Source organism: Procambarus clarkii, chromosome 5 (assembly GCF_040958095.1).
Source record: "Procambarus clarkii isolate CNS0578487 chromosome 5, FALCON_Pclarkii_2.0, whole genome shotgun sequence".
Taxonomy (NCBI): domain Eukaryota; kingdom Metazoa; phylum Arthropoda; class Malacostraca; order Decapoda; family Cambaridae; genus Procambarus; species Procambarus clarkii.
The window spans coordinates 58,470,765-58,484,681 of NC_091154.1; the positions used below are offsets into that span (position 1 = coordinate 58,470,765).

A 13,917-nucleotide genomic window follows, 5' to 3' on the forward strand; every position below is an offset into this window, starting at 1 on the left:
TCACAGTGAGTCCCTTGCTTCATAGTCTCCCTTCCTTCACAGTCAATGCTGATACTAATAGAAGAGTGTCAGCCAGCTGGGTGATAGTAGGGTGTCAGCCAGCTGGGTGATAGTAGAGTGTCAGCCAGCTGGGTGATAGTAGGGTGTCAGCCAGCTGGGGTTATAGTAGAGTGTCAGCCAGCTGGGATGATAGTAGAGTGTCAGCCAGCTGGGGTGATAATAGAGTGTTAGCCAGCTGGAGTTAAAGAAGAGTGTCAGCCAGCTGGGGTGATAGTAGAGTGTCAGCCAGCTACGGTGATAGTAGAGTGTCAGCCAGCTGGGGTGATAGTAGGGTGTCAGCCAGCTGGGGTGATAGTAGAGTGTCAGCCAGCTGGGGTGATAATAGAGTGTTAGCCAGCTGGAGTTAAAGAAGAGTGTCAGCCAGCTGGGGTGATAGTAGGGTGTCAGCCAGCTGGGGTGATAGTAGGGTGTCAGCCAGCTGGGGTGATCGTAGGGTGCCAGCCAGCTGGGGTGATAGTGGGGTGTCATCCAGCTGGAGTGATAGTAGGGTGTCAGTCAGCTGGGGTGATAGTAGGGTGTTAGCCAGCTGGGGTGATTGTAGGGTGTCAGCCAGCTGGGTGATAGTAGAGTGTCAGCCAGCTTGGCTGATAGAGTGTCAGCCAGCTGGGGTGATAGTAGAATGTCAGTTATTTAGGGTGATAATAGTTTCAGCCAGCTGGGGTGATAGTAGAGTGTCAGGCAGCTGGGTGATAGTAGAGTGTCAGCTAGCTGGGCTGATAGAGTGTCAGCAAGCTGGGCTGATAGTAGAGTGTCAGTTATTTAGGGTGATAATAGAGTTTCAGCCAGCTGGGCTGATAGAGTGTCAGCAAGCTGGGCTGATAGTAGAGTGTCAGTTATTTAGGGTGATAATAGAGTTTCAGCCAGCTGGGGTGATAGTAGAGTGTCAGGCAGCTGGGTGATAGTAGAGTGTCAGCCAGCTGGGGTGATAATAGAGTTTCAGCCAGCTGGGGTGATAGTAGAGTGTCAGCCAGCTGGGTGATAGTAGAGTGTCAGCCAGCTGGGTGATAGTAGAGTGTCAGCCAGCTGGTGAAAGTGGAGTGTCAGCCAGCTGTGGTGATAGTAGCGTGTTAGCTAGCTGGGGTGATAGTAGGGTGTCAGCCAGCTGGGGTGATAGTAGTGTGTCAGCCAGCTTGGGTGATAGTAGAGTGTCAGCCAGCTAGGGTGATAGTAGAGTGTCAGCCAGCTTTGGTGACAGTAGAGTGTTTGCCAGCTGGGGTGATAGTAGGGTGTCAGCCAGCAGGGTGATAGTAGAGTGTCAACCAGCTGGGGCAATAGTAGAATGTCAGCCAGCAGGGTGATAGTAGAGTGTCAGCCAGCTGGGGTAATAGTAGAGTGTCAGCCAGCTAGGGTGATAGTAGGGTGTCAGCCAGCTTGGGTGATAGTAGAGTGTCAGCCAGCTGGGGTGATTGTAGGGTGTCAGCCAGCAGGGGGTGATAGTAGTGTGTCAGCCAGCTTGGGTGATAGTAGGGTGTCAGCCAGCTGGGGTGAGAGTAGAATGTTTGGCAGCTGGGTGATAATAGGGTGTCAGCCAGTTGGATGATAGTAGAGTGTCAGCCAGCTGGGGTTATAGTAGAGTGTCTGCCAGCTGGGGTGATAGTAGAGTGTCAGCTAGCTGGGGTGATAGTAGAGTGTCAGCCAGCTGGGGTGATAGTAGAGTGTCAGCCAACTGGGGTTATGGTAGAGTGACAGCCAGCTGGGGTGATTGTAGGGTGTCAGCCAGCAGGGGGTGATAGTAGTGTGTCAGCCAGCTTGGGTGATAGTAGGGTGTCAGCCAGCTGGGGTGATAGTAGGGTGTCAGCCAGCTGGGTGATAGTAGTGTCAGACAACTGGGTGATAGTAGAGTGTCAGCCAGCGGCGCTGATAGTAGAGTGTCAACCAGCTGGGTGATAGTAGAGTGTCAGCCAGCTGCGGTGATAGTAGAGTGTCAGTTAGCTGGGGTGATAATAAAGTGCCAGACAACTGGGTGATAGTAGAGTGTCAGCCAGCTGGGGTGATAGTAGTGTTTCAGCCAGCTTGGGTGGTAGCAGTGTGTCAGCCAGCTGGGGTGATAGTAAGGTGTCAGCCAGCTGGGTGATAGTAGAGTGTCAGCCAGCTGGGGTGATAGTAGAGTGTCAGCCAGCCGGGGTGATAGTAGAGTGTCAGCCAGCTGGGGTGATAGTAGAGTGTCAGCCAGCCGGGGTGATAGTAGAGTGTCAGTTAGCTGGGGTGATAGTAGAATGTCAGCCAGCTGGGATGATAGTAGAGTGTCAGCCAGCTGGGGTGATAGTAGAATGTCAGCCAGCAGGGGTGATAGTAGAATGTCAGCCAGCTGGGGTGATAGTAGAGTGTCAGCCAGCTGGGTGATAGTAGAGTGTCAGCCAGTTGGGTGATAGTAGAGTGTCAGCCTGCTGGGTGATAGTAGAGTGCCAGCCAGGTGGGTGATAGTAGAGTGTCAGCCTGCTGGGTGATAGTAGAGTGTCAGCCAGTTGGGTGATAGTAGAGTGTCAGCCTGCTGGGTGATAGTAGAATGTCAGCCAGCTGGGGTTATAGTAGAGTGTCAGCCAGGTGGATGATAGTAGAGTGTCAGCCAGCTGGGGTGATAGTAGCGTGTCAGCCAACTGGGTGATAGTAGAGTGTCAGTCAACTGGGGTGACTGTAGAGTGTCAGCCAGCTGGGGTGATATTAGAGTGTCAGTTAGCTGGGGTGATAATAAAGTGTCAGCCAGCTGGGGTGATAGTAGAATGTAAGCCAGCTGGGGTGATAGTAGAATGTAAGCCAGCAGGGGTTATAGTAGAGTGTCAGCCAGCTGGGGTGATATTAGAGTGTCAGTTAGCTGGGGTGATAATAAAGTGTCAGCCAGCTGGGGTGAGAGTAGAGTGTCAACCAGCTGGGTGATAGTAGAGTGTCAGCCAGCTGGGTGATAATAAAATGTCAGCCAGCTGGGGTTATAAGAGAGTGTCAGCCAGCTGGGGTGATGGTAGGGTGTTAGCCAGCTGGGGTGATTGTAGAGTGTCAGCCAGCTGGGGTGATAGTAGAGAGTCAGCCAGCTGGGGTGATAGTAGAGTGTCAGCCAGCTGGGGTGATAGTAGAGTGTCAGCCAGCTGGGGTAATAGTAGAGTGTCAGCCAGCAGGGTGATAGTTGAGTGTCAGCCAGCTGGGGTAATAGTAGATTGTCAGCCAGCTAGGGTGATAGTAGGGTGTCAGCCAGCTTGGGTGATAGTAGAGTGTCAGCCAGCTGGGGTGATAGTAGGGTGTCAGCCAGCTGGCTGATAGTAGGGTGTCAGCCAGCTGGGTGATAGTAAAGTGTCAGCCAACTAGGGGTGATAGTAGGGTGTCGGCCGGCTAGGGTGATAGTAGAGTGTCAGCCAGCTGTGTGTTAGTAGAGTGTCAGCCAGCTAGGTTGATCGTAGAGTGTCAGCCAGCTGGGGTGATAGTAGGGTGTCAGCAAGCTAGGGTGATAGTAGAGTGTCAGTCAGCTGGGGTGATAGTAGAGTGTCAGCCATTTGGGGTGTTAGTAGAGTGTCAGCCAACTGGGGGTGATAGTAGGGTGTCGGCCGGCTAGGATGATAGTAGAGTGTCAGCCTGCTGGGTGTTAGTAGAGTGTCAGCCAGCTAGAGTGATAGTAGAGTGTCAGCCAGCTAGGGTGATAGAAGAGTGTTAGCCAGCCGGGGGTGATAGTATGGTGTAAGCCAGCTAGGGTGATAGTACAGAGTCAGTCAGCTGGGGTGATAGTAGAGTGTCAGCCAGCTATGGTGATAGTAGGGTGTCAGTCAGCTGGGGTGATAGTAGGGTGTCAGCCAGCTGGGGTGATAGTAGAGTGTCAGCCAGCTGGGGTAACAGTAGGGCGTCAGTGAGCTGGGATGATAATAGGGTGTCAGCCATCTGGGGTGATAGTAGGGTGTTAGCCAGCTTGGGTGATAGTTGAGTGTCAGCCAGCTAGGGTGATAGTAGAGTGTCAGCCAGCTGGAGGGATAGTTGGGTGTCAGCCAGCTGGGGTTAAAGTAGGGTGTCAGCCAGCTGGGGTGATAGTAGGGTGTCAGCCAGCTGGGGTTATAGTAGAGTGTCAGCAAGCTGGGGTGATATTAGGGTGTCAGCAAGCTCGGGTGATAGTAGGGTGTCAACCAGCTAGGATGATAGTAGAGTATCAGCCAGCTGGGGTGATAGCAGGGTGTCAGCCAGCTGGGGTGATAGTAGGGTGTCAGCCAGCTGGGGTAATAGTAGAGTGTCAGCCAGCTAGGGTGATAGTAGAGTGTCACCCAGCTGGGGTTATAGTAGGGTGTCAGCCAGTTAGGGTGATAGTAGAGTGTCAGCTAGCTAGGGTGATAGTAGGGTATCAGCCAGCTCTGATGATAGTAGGGTGTTAGCCAGCTGGGGTGATAGTAGAGTGTCAGCCAGCTAGGGTGATAGTAGAGTGTCACCCAGCTGGGGTGATAGTAGGGTGTCAGTCAGCTAGGGTGGTAGGAGAGTGTCAGCCAGCTGGGGTGATATTAGGGTGTCAGCCAGCTGGGGTGATTGTAGAGTGTCAGCCATCTGAGGTTATAGTAGGGTGTCAGCCAGCTGGGGTGCTAGTAGAGTGTCAGCTAGCTAGGGTGATAGTAGGGTATCAGCCAGCTCTGATGATAGTAGGGTGTTAGCCAGCTGGGGTGATAGTAGAATGTCAGCCAGGAGGGGGGATAGTAGGATGCCAGCCAGTTAGGGTGTTAGTAGAGTGTCACCCAGCTGGGGTGATAGTAGGGTGTCACCCAGGTGGGGTGATAGTAGGGTGTCAGCCAGCTAGGGTGGTAGGACAGTGTCCGCCAGCTGGGGTGATAGTAGGGTATCAGCTAGCTTGGGTGATAGTAGAGTGCCAGCTAGCTGGGGTTATAGTAGATTGTCAGCCAGCTGGGGTGTTGGTAGAGTGTCAGCCAGCTGGGGTGATAGTAGAGTGTCAGCCAGCTGGGGTTATAGTAGAGTGTGAGCCAGCTGGGGTGATAGTAGAGTGTCAGCCAGCTTGGGTGATAGTCGGGTATCAGCCAGCTGAGTGATAGTAGAGTGTCAGCCAGCTGGGGTGATAGTAGGGTGTCAGCCAGCTGGGGTAATAGTAGGGTGTCAGCCAGCTGCGGTTATAGTAGAGTGTCAGCCAGCTGGGGTGATAGCAGGGTGTCAGCAGACTGGGGTGATAGTAGGGTGTCAGCCAGCTGGGGTGATAGTAGAGTGTTAGCCAGCTGGGGTTATAGTAGAGTGTCAGCCATCTGGGGTGATAGTAGAGTGTCAGCCAGCTGGGGTGACAATAGAGTGTTAGCCAGCTGGGGTTATAGTAGAGTGTCAGCCAGCTGGGGTGATAGTAGATTGTCAGCCAGCTGGGGGGATAATAGGGTGTCAGCCAGCTGCGGTGATTGTAGGGTGTCAGCAAGTTATGGTGATAGTAGAGTGTCAGCCAGCTGGGGTGATAGTAGGGTGTCAGCCAGCTAGGGTGATAGTATGGTGTCAGTCAGCTGGGGTGATAGTAGAGTGTCAGCCAGCTGGGGTGATTGTAGAGTGTCAGCCAGCTGGGGTGATAGTAGTGTGTCAGCCAGCTTGGGTGATAGTAGTGTGTCAGCCAGCTGGGGTGATGTTAGGGTGTTATCCAGCTGGGGTGATAGTAGGGTGTCAGCAAGCTGGGGTGATAGTAGAGTGTCAGCCTACTGGGTGATAATAGAGTTTCAGCCAGCTGGGGTGGTAGTAGAGTATCAACCAGCTGGGGTGGTAGTAGGGTGTCAGCCAGCTGAGTGATAGTAAAGTGTCAGCCAGCTCGGTGATAGTAGGGTGTCAGCCAGCTGAGTGATAGTAGAGTGTATGCCAGCTGGGTGATAATAGGGGGTCAGCCAGCTGGGTGATAGTAGAGTGTCAGCCAGCTGGGTTATAGTAGAGTGTCAGCCAACTGGGTGATAGTAGGGTGTCAGCCAGCAGGGTGATAGTAGTGTCAGCCAACTAGGGGTGATATTAGGGTGTTGGCCGGCTAGGGTGATAGTAGACTGTCAGCCAGCTGGGTGTTAGTAGAGTGTCAGCCACCTAGGGTGATCGTAGAGTGTCAGCCAGCTGGGGTGATAGTAGGGTGTCAGCAAGCAAGGGTGATAGTAGTGTGTCAGTCAGCTGGGGTGATAGTAGAGTGTCAGCCAGTTGGGGTGTTACTAGAGTGTCAGCCAACAAGGGGTGATAGTAGGGTTACTGCCGGCTAGGGTGATAGTAGAGTGTCAGCCACTTGGGTGTTAGTAGAGTGTCAGCCAGCTAGGGTGATGGAAGAGTGTTAGCCAGACGGGGGTGATAGTAAGGTGTAAGCCAGCTAGGGTGATAGTACAGAGTCAGTCAGCTGCGGTGATAGTAGGGTGTCAGTCAGCTGGGATGATAGTAGGGTGTCAGCCAGCTGGGGTGATAGTAGAGTGTCAGCCAGCAGGGGTAACAGTAGGGCGTCAGTCAGCTGGGATGATACTAGGGTGTTAGCCAGCTGGGGTGATAGTAGGGTGTCAGCCAGCTAGGGTGGTAGGAGAGTGTCAGCCACCTGGGGTAATAGTAGGGTGTCAGCTAGCTTGGGTGATAGTAGAGTGTCAGCCAGATGGGGTTATAGTAGAGTGTCAGCCAGCTGGGGTGTTGGTAAAGTGTCAGCCAGCTGGGGTTATAGTAGAGTGCAGCCAGCTGGGGAGATAGTAGTGTGTCAGCCAACTGGGGTGATAGTAGCGTGTCAGCCAGCTGGTTGATAGTAGAGTGTCAGCCAGCTGAGGTGATAGTAGGGTGTCAGCAAGCTGGGGTAATAGTAGGGTGTCAGCCAGCTGGGGTTATAGTAGAGTGTCAGCCAGCTGGGGTGATAGTAGGGTGTCAGCTAGCTGGGGTGATAGTACGGTGTCAGCCAGCTGGGGTGATAGTAGAGTGTTAGCCAGCTAGGGTTATAGTAGAGTGTCATCCAGTTGGGGTGTTACTAGAGTGTCAGCCAACAAGGGGTGACAGTAGGGTGTCTGCCGGCTAGGGTGATGGTAGAGTGTCAGCCAGCTGGGTGTTAGTAGAGTGTCAGCCAGCTAGGGTGATAGAAGAGTGTTAGCCAGACGGGGGTTATAGTATGGTGTAAGCCAGCTAGGGTGAAAGTACAGAGTCAGTCAGCTGGGGTGATAGTAGAGTGTCAGCCAGCTGGGGTGATAGTAGGGTGTCAGTCAGCTGGGATGATAGTAGGGTGTCAGCCAGCTGGGGTGATAGTAGAGTGTCAGCCAGCTGGGGTAACAGTAGGGCGTCAGTCAGCTGGGATGATAATAGGGGGTCAGCCAGCTGGGATGATAGTAGGGTGTCAGCCAGCTAGGGTGGTAGGAGAGTGTCAGCCACCTGGGGTGATAGTAGTGTGTCAGCTAGCTTGGGTGATAGTAGTGTGTCAGCCAGATGGGGTTATAGTAGAGTGTCAGCCAGCTGGGGTGTTGGTAGAGTGTCAGCCAGCTGGGGTGATAGTAGAGTGTCAGCCAGCTGGGGTGATAGTAGAGTGTTAGTCAGGTGGGGTTATAGTAGAGTGTCAGCCAGCTGGGGTGAAAGTAGAGTGTCAGCCAGCTGGGGTTATAGTAGACTGCAGCCAGCTGGGGAGATAGTAGAGTGTCAGCCAACTGGGGTGATAGTAGGGTGTCAGCCAGCTGGGTGATAGTAGAGTGTCAGCCAGCTGGGGTGATAGTAGGGTGTCAGCCAGCTGGGTAATAGTAGGGTGTCAGCCAGCTGGGGTTGTAGTAGAGTGTCAGCCAGCTGGGGTGATAGTAGGGTGTCAGCTAGCTGGGGTGATAGTAGGGTGTCAGCCAGCTGGGGTGATATTAGAGTGTTAGCCAGCTGGGGTTATAGTAGAGTGTCAGCCAGCTGGGGGTATAGTAGAGTGTCAGCCAGCTGGGGTGACAATAGAGTGATAGCCATCTGGGGTTATAGTAGAGTGTCAGCCAGCTGGGGTTATAATAGGGTGTCAGCCAGCTGGGGTGATAGTAGGGTGTCAGCCAGCTGGGGTGATAGTAGAGTGTCAGCCAGCTGGGGTGATAGTAGGGTGCCAGCCAGCTGGGATGATAGTAGAGTGTCAGCCTGCTAGGGTGATAGTAGAGTGTCAGTCAGCTAAGGTGATAGTAGAGTGTCAGCTAGTCGCGGTGATAGTAGAGTGTCAGCCAGCTGGGGTGATAGTAGAGTGTCAGTCAGCTGGGGTGATAGTAGAGTGTCAGCCAGCTGGGGTGATAGTATAGTGTCAGCTAGCTGGGGTGATGGTAGGGTGTTAGCCAGCTGGGGTAATAGTAGAGTGTCAGCCAGGTGGGTGATAGTAGAGTGTCAGCCAGTTGGGCTGATAGAGTGTCAGCCAGCTGGGGTGATAGTAGAATGTCAGCCAACTAGGGTGATAGTAGAGTGTCAGCCATCTAGGGTGATAGAAGAGTGTTAGCCAGCCGCGGTGATAGTAGAGTGTCAGTCAGCTGGGGTGATAGTAGAGTGTTAGCCAGCTGGGGTGATAGTAGATTGTCAGTTATTTGGGGTGATAATAGAGTTGCAGCTAGCTGGGGTGATAGTAGAGTGTCAGCCAGTTGGGTGACAGTTAAGTGTCAGCCAGCTGGGTGATAGTAGAGTGTCAGCCAGCTGGGGTGATAATAGAGTTTCAGCCATCTGGGGTGATAGTAGAGTGTCAGCCAGCTGGGTGATTGTAGAGTGTCATGCAGCTGGGGTAATAGTAGGGTGTCAGCCAGCTGGGGTGATTGTAGGGTGTCAGCCAGCTGGGTGATATTAGGGTGTCAGCCAGCTAGGGTGATAGTAGAGTGTCAGCCAACTGGGTGATAATAGAGTGTCTGCCAGCTGGGGTGATAGTAGGGTGTCAGCCAGCTGAGTGATAGTAGAGTGTCAGCCAGCTCGGTGATAGTAGGGTGTCAGCCAGCTGGGTGATAATAGAGTTTCAGCCAGCTAGGGTGGTAGTAGAGTGTCAGCCAGCTGGGGTGATAGTAGGGTGTCAGCCAGCTTGGGTGATAGTAGGGTGTCAGCCAGCTGGGGTGATATTAGTGTGTCAGCCAGATTGGGTGATAGTAGAGTGTCACCCAGCTAAGGTGATAGTAGGGTGTCAGCCAGATAGGGTGATAGTAGGGTGTCAGCCAGCTAGGGTGATAGTAGAGTGTCAGCCAACTGGGTGATAATAGAGTTTCAGCCAGCTGGGGTGGTAGTAGAGTGTCAGCCAGCTGGGGTGATAGTAGGGTGTCAGCCAGCTGAGTGATAGAAGAGTGTCAGCCAGCTCGGTGATAGTAGTGTGTCAGCCAGCTGGGTGATAGTAGAGTGTATGCCAGCTGGGTATTAATAGGGTGTCAGCCAGCTAGGTGATAGCAGAGTGTCAGCCAGCTGGGTGATAGTAGAGTGTCAGCCCTCAGCTGGGGTGATAGTAGGGTGTCAGCCAGCTGGGTGATAGTAGAGTGTCAGAAAGCTGGGGTTATAGTAGAGTGTCAGCCAGCTGGGATGATAGTAGAGTGTCAGCTAGCTGGGGTGATAGTAGAGTGTTATCCAGCTGGGGTTATAGTAGAGTGTCAGCCAGCTGGGGGTTATAGTAGAGTGTCTGCCAGCTGGGGTTATAGTAGACTGTCAGCTAGCTAGAGTGATAGTAGTGTGTCAGCCAGTTGGGGTGATAGTAGGGTGTCAGCCAGCTGGGGGTGATAGTAGAATGTCAGTTATATGGGGTGATAATACAGCTTCAGCCAGCTGGGGTGATAGTTGAGTATCAGCCAGCTGGGGTGATAGTTAAGTGTCAGCCAGCTGGGTGATAGTAGAGTGTCAGCCAGCTGGGTGATAGTAGAGTGTCAGCTAGCTGGGGTGATAATAGAGTTTCAGCCATTTGGGGTAATAGTAGAGTGTCAGCCAGCTGGGTGATAGTAGAGTGTCAGCCAGCTGGGTGATAGTAGAGTGTCAGCCAGCTGGGGTGTTACTAGAGTGTCAGCCAACAAGGGGTGATAGTAGGGTGTCTGCCGGCTAGTGTGATAGTAGAGTGTCAGCCAGCTGGGTGTTAGTAGAGTGTCAGCCAGCTAGGGTGATAGAAGAGTGTTAGCCAGACGGGGGTGATAGTATGGTGTAAGCCAGCTAGGGTGATAGTACAGTCAATCAGCTGGGGTGATAGTAGAGTGTCAGCCAGCTGGGGTGATAGTAGGGTGTCAGTCAGCTGGGATGATAGTAGAGTATCAGCCAGCTGGGGTTATGGTAGGGTGTTAGGCAGCTGGGGTGATAGTAGGGTGTCAGCCAACTGGGTGATAGTAGAGTGTCAGCCAGGTGGGTGATAGTAGAGTGTCAGCCAGCTGGGCTGAGAGTGTCAGCCAGCTGGGGGGATAGTAGAGTGTCAGCCAGCTAGGGTGATAGTAGAGTATCAGCCATCTAGGGTGATAGAAGAGTGTTAGCCAGCCGGGGTGATAGTAGAGTGTCAGTCAGCAGGGGTGATAGTAGAGTGTCAGCCAGCTGGGGTGATAGTAGATTTGTCAGTTATTTGGGGTGATAATAGAGTGTCAGCCAGCTGGGGTGATAGTAGATTTGTCAGTTATTTGGGGTGATAATAGAGTGTCAGCCAACTGGGGTAACAGTTAAGTGTCAGCCAGCTGGGTGATAGTAAAGTGTCAGCCAGCTGGGTGATAGTAGAGTGTCAGCCAGCTGGGTGATAGTAGAGTGTCAGCCATCTGGGGTAATAGTAGGGTGTCAGCCAGCTGGGGTGATAGTAGGGTGTCAGCCAGCTGGGGTGATATTAGTGTGTTAGCCAGATTGGGTGATAGTAGAGTGTCAGCCAGCTAGGGTGATAGTAGGGTGTCAGCCAGCTTTGGTTATAGTAGAGTGTTAGCCAGCTGGGGTGATAGTAGGGTGTCAGCCAGCAGGGTGATTGTAGAGTGTCAGCCAGCTGGGGTAGTAGTAGAGTGTCAGCCAGCTGGGGTGGTAGTAGAGTGTCAGCCAGCTGGAGTAATAGTAGAGTGTCAGGCAGCAGGGTGATAGTAGAGTGTCAGCCAGCTGGGGTAATAGTAGAGTGTCAACCAGCTGGGACGATAGTAGAGTGTCAGCCAGCTGGGGTAATAGTAGAGTGTCAGCCTGCAGGGTGATAGTAAAGTGTCAGCCAGCTGGGGTAATAGTAGAGTGTCAGCCAGCTAGGGAGAGAGTAGGGTGTCAGATAGCTTTGGTTATAGTAGAGTGTTAGCCAGCAGGGGTGATAGTAGGGTGTCAGCCAGCAGGGTGATAGTAGAGTGTCAGCTAGCTGGGGTGGTAATAGAGTTTCAGCCATCTGGGGTGATAGTAGAGTGTCAGCTAGCTGGGTGATAGTAGAGTGTCAGCCAGCTGGGTGATAGTAGAGTGTCAGCCAGCTGCGTGAAAGTAGAGTGTCAGCCAGCTGGGGTAATAGTAGGGTGTCAGCCAGCTGGGGTGATAGTAGGGTGTCAGCCTGCTGGGGTGATATTAGTGTGTCAGCCAGATTGGGTGATAGTAGAGTTTCAGCCAGCTGGGGTGATAGTAGGGTGTCAGCCAGCTGGTTGATAGTAGAGTGTCAGCCAGCTGAGGTGATAGTAGGGTGTCAGCAAGCTGGGGTAAGAGTAGGGTGTCAGCCAGCTGGGGTTATAGTAGAGTGTCAGCCAGCTGGGGTGATAGTAGGGTGTCAGCTAGCTGGGGTGATAGTACGGTGTCAGCCAGCTGGGGTGATAGTAGAGTGTTAACCAGCTAGGGTTATAGTAGAGTGTCATCCAGTTGGGGTGTTACTAGAGTGTCAGCCAACAAGGGGTGACAGTAGCGTGTCTGCCGGCTAGGGTGATGGTAGAGTGTCAGCCAGCTGGGTGTTAGTAGAGTGTCAGCCAGCTAGGGTGATAGAAGAGTGTTAGCCAGACGGGGGTTATAGTATGGTGTAAGCCAGCTAGGGTGAAAGTACAGAGTCAGTCAGCTGGGGTGATAGTAGAGTGTCAGCCAGCTGGGGTGATAGTAGGGTGTCAGTCAGCTGGGATGATAGTAGGGTGTCAGCCAGCTGGGGTGATAGTAGAGTGTCAGCTAGCTGGGGTAACAGTAGGGCGTCAGTCAGCTGGGATGATAATAGGGGGTCAGCCAGCTGGGATGATAGTAGGGTGTCAGCCAGCTAGGGTGGTAGGAGAGTGTCAGCCACCTGGGGTGATAGTAGTGTGTCAGCTAGCTTGGGTGATAGTAGTGTGTCAGCCAGATGGGGTTATAGTAGAGTGTCAGCCAGCTGGGGTGTTGGTAGAGTGTCAGCCAGCTGGGGTGATAGTAGAGTGTCAGCCAGCTGGGGTGATAGTAGAGTGTTAGTCAGGTGGGGTTATAGTAGAGTGTTAGCCAGCTGGGGTGAAAGTAAAGTGTCAGCCAGCTGGGGTTATAGTAGACTGCAGCCAGCTGGGAAGATAGTAGAGTGTCAGCCAACTGGGGTGATAGTAGGGTGTCAGCCAGCTGGGTGATAGTAGAGTGTCAGCCAGCTGGGGTGATAGTAGGGTGTCAGCCAGCTGGGTAATAGTAGGGTGTCAGCCAGCTGGGGTTGTAGTAGAGTGTCAGCCAGCTGGGGTGATAGTAGGGTGTCAGCTAGCTGGGGTGATAGTAGGGTGTCAGCCAGCTGGGGTGATATTAGAGTGTTAGCCAGCTGGGGTTATAGTAGAGTGTCAGCCAGCTGGGGGTATAGTAGAGTGTCAGCCAGCTGGGGTGACAATAGAGTGATAGCCATTTGGGGTTATAGTAGAGTGTCAGCCAGCTGGGGTTATAATAGGGTGTCAGCCAGCTGCGGTGATAGTACGGTGTCAGCCAGCTATAGTGATAGTAGAGTATCAGCCAGCTGGGGTGATAGTAGGGTGTCAGCCAGCTGGGGTGATAGTAGAGTGTCAGCCAGCTGGGGTGATAGTAGGGTGCCAGCCAGCTGGGATGATAGTAGAGTGTCAGCCTGCTAGGGTGATAGTAGAGTGTCAGTCAGCTAAGGTGATAGTAGAGTGTCAGCTAGTCGCGGTGATAGTAGAGTGTCAGCCAGCTGGGGTGATAGTAGAGTGTCAGTCAGCTGGGGTGATAGTAGAGTGTCAGCCAGCTGGGGTGATAGTATAGTGTCAGCCAGCTGGGGTGATGGTAGGGTGCTAGCCAGCTGGGGTAATAGTAGAGTGTCAGCCAGGTGGGTGATAGTAGAGTGTCAGCCAGCTGGGCTGATAGAGTGTCAGCCAGCTGGGGTGATAGTAGAATGTCAGCCAACTAGGGTGATAGTAGAGTGTCAGCCATCTAGGGTGATAGAAGAGTGTTAGCCAGCCGCGGTGATAGTAGAGTGTCAGTCAGCTGGGGTGATAGTAGAGTGTTAGCCAGCTGGGGTGATAGTAGATTGTCAGTTATTTGGGGTGATAATAGAGTTGCAGCTAGCTGGGGTGATAGTAGAGTGTCAGCCAGCTAGGGTGATAGTAGAGTGTCAGCCAACTGGGTGATAATAGTGTGTCTGCCAGCTGGGGTGATAGTAGGGTGTCAGCCAGCTGAGTGATAGTAGAGTGTCAGCCAGCTCGGTGATAGTAGGGTGTCAGCCAGCTGGGTGATAATAGAGTTTCAGCCAGCTAGGGTGGTAGTAGAGTGTCAGCCAGCCGGGGTAATAGTAGGGTGTCAGCCAGCTTGGGTGATAGTAGGGTGTCAGCCAGCTGGGGTGATATTAGTGTGTCAGCCAGATTGGGTGATAGTAGAGTGTCACCCAGCTAAGGTGATAGTAGGGTGTCAGCCAGCTAGGGTGATAGTAGGGTGTCAGCCAGCTAGGGTGATAGTAGAGTGTCAGCCAACTGGGTGATAATAGAGTTTCAGCCAGCTGGGGTGGTAGTAGAGTGTCAGCCAGCTGGGGTGATAGTAGGGTGTCAGCCAGCTGAGTGATAGAAGAGTGTCAGCCAGCTCGGTGATAGTAGTGTGTCAGCCAGCTGGGTGATAGTAGAG

The 13,917-nt window shown here is 52.9% G+C and overlaps 1 protein-coding gene across 1 annotated transcript in view; it reads left to right on the forward strand.

The window, feature by feature from the left end:
• Positions 1 to 13,917, forward strand: part of LOC138351036 (galactoside alpha-(1,2)-fucosyltransferase 2-like) — a 423,912-nt gene that overhangs the window by 213,870 nt on the left and 196,125 nt on the right. The gene's annotated exons all lie outside the window — the stretch shown is intronic.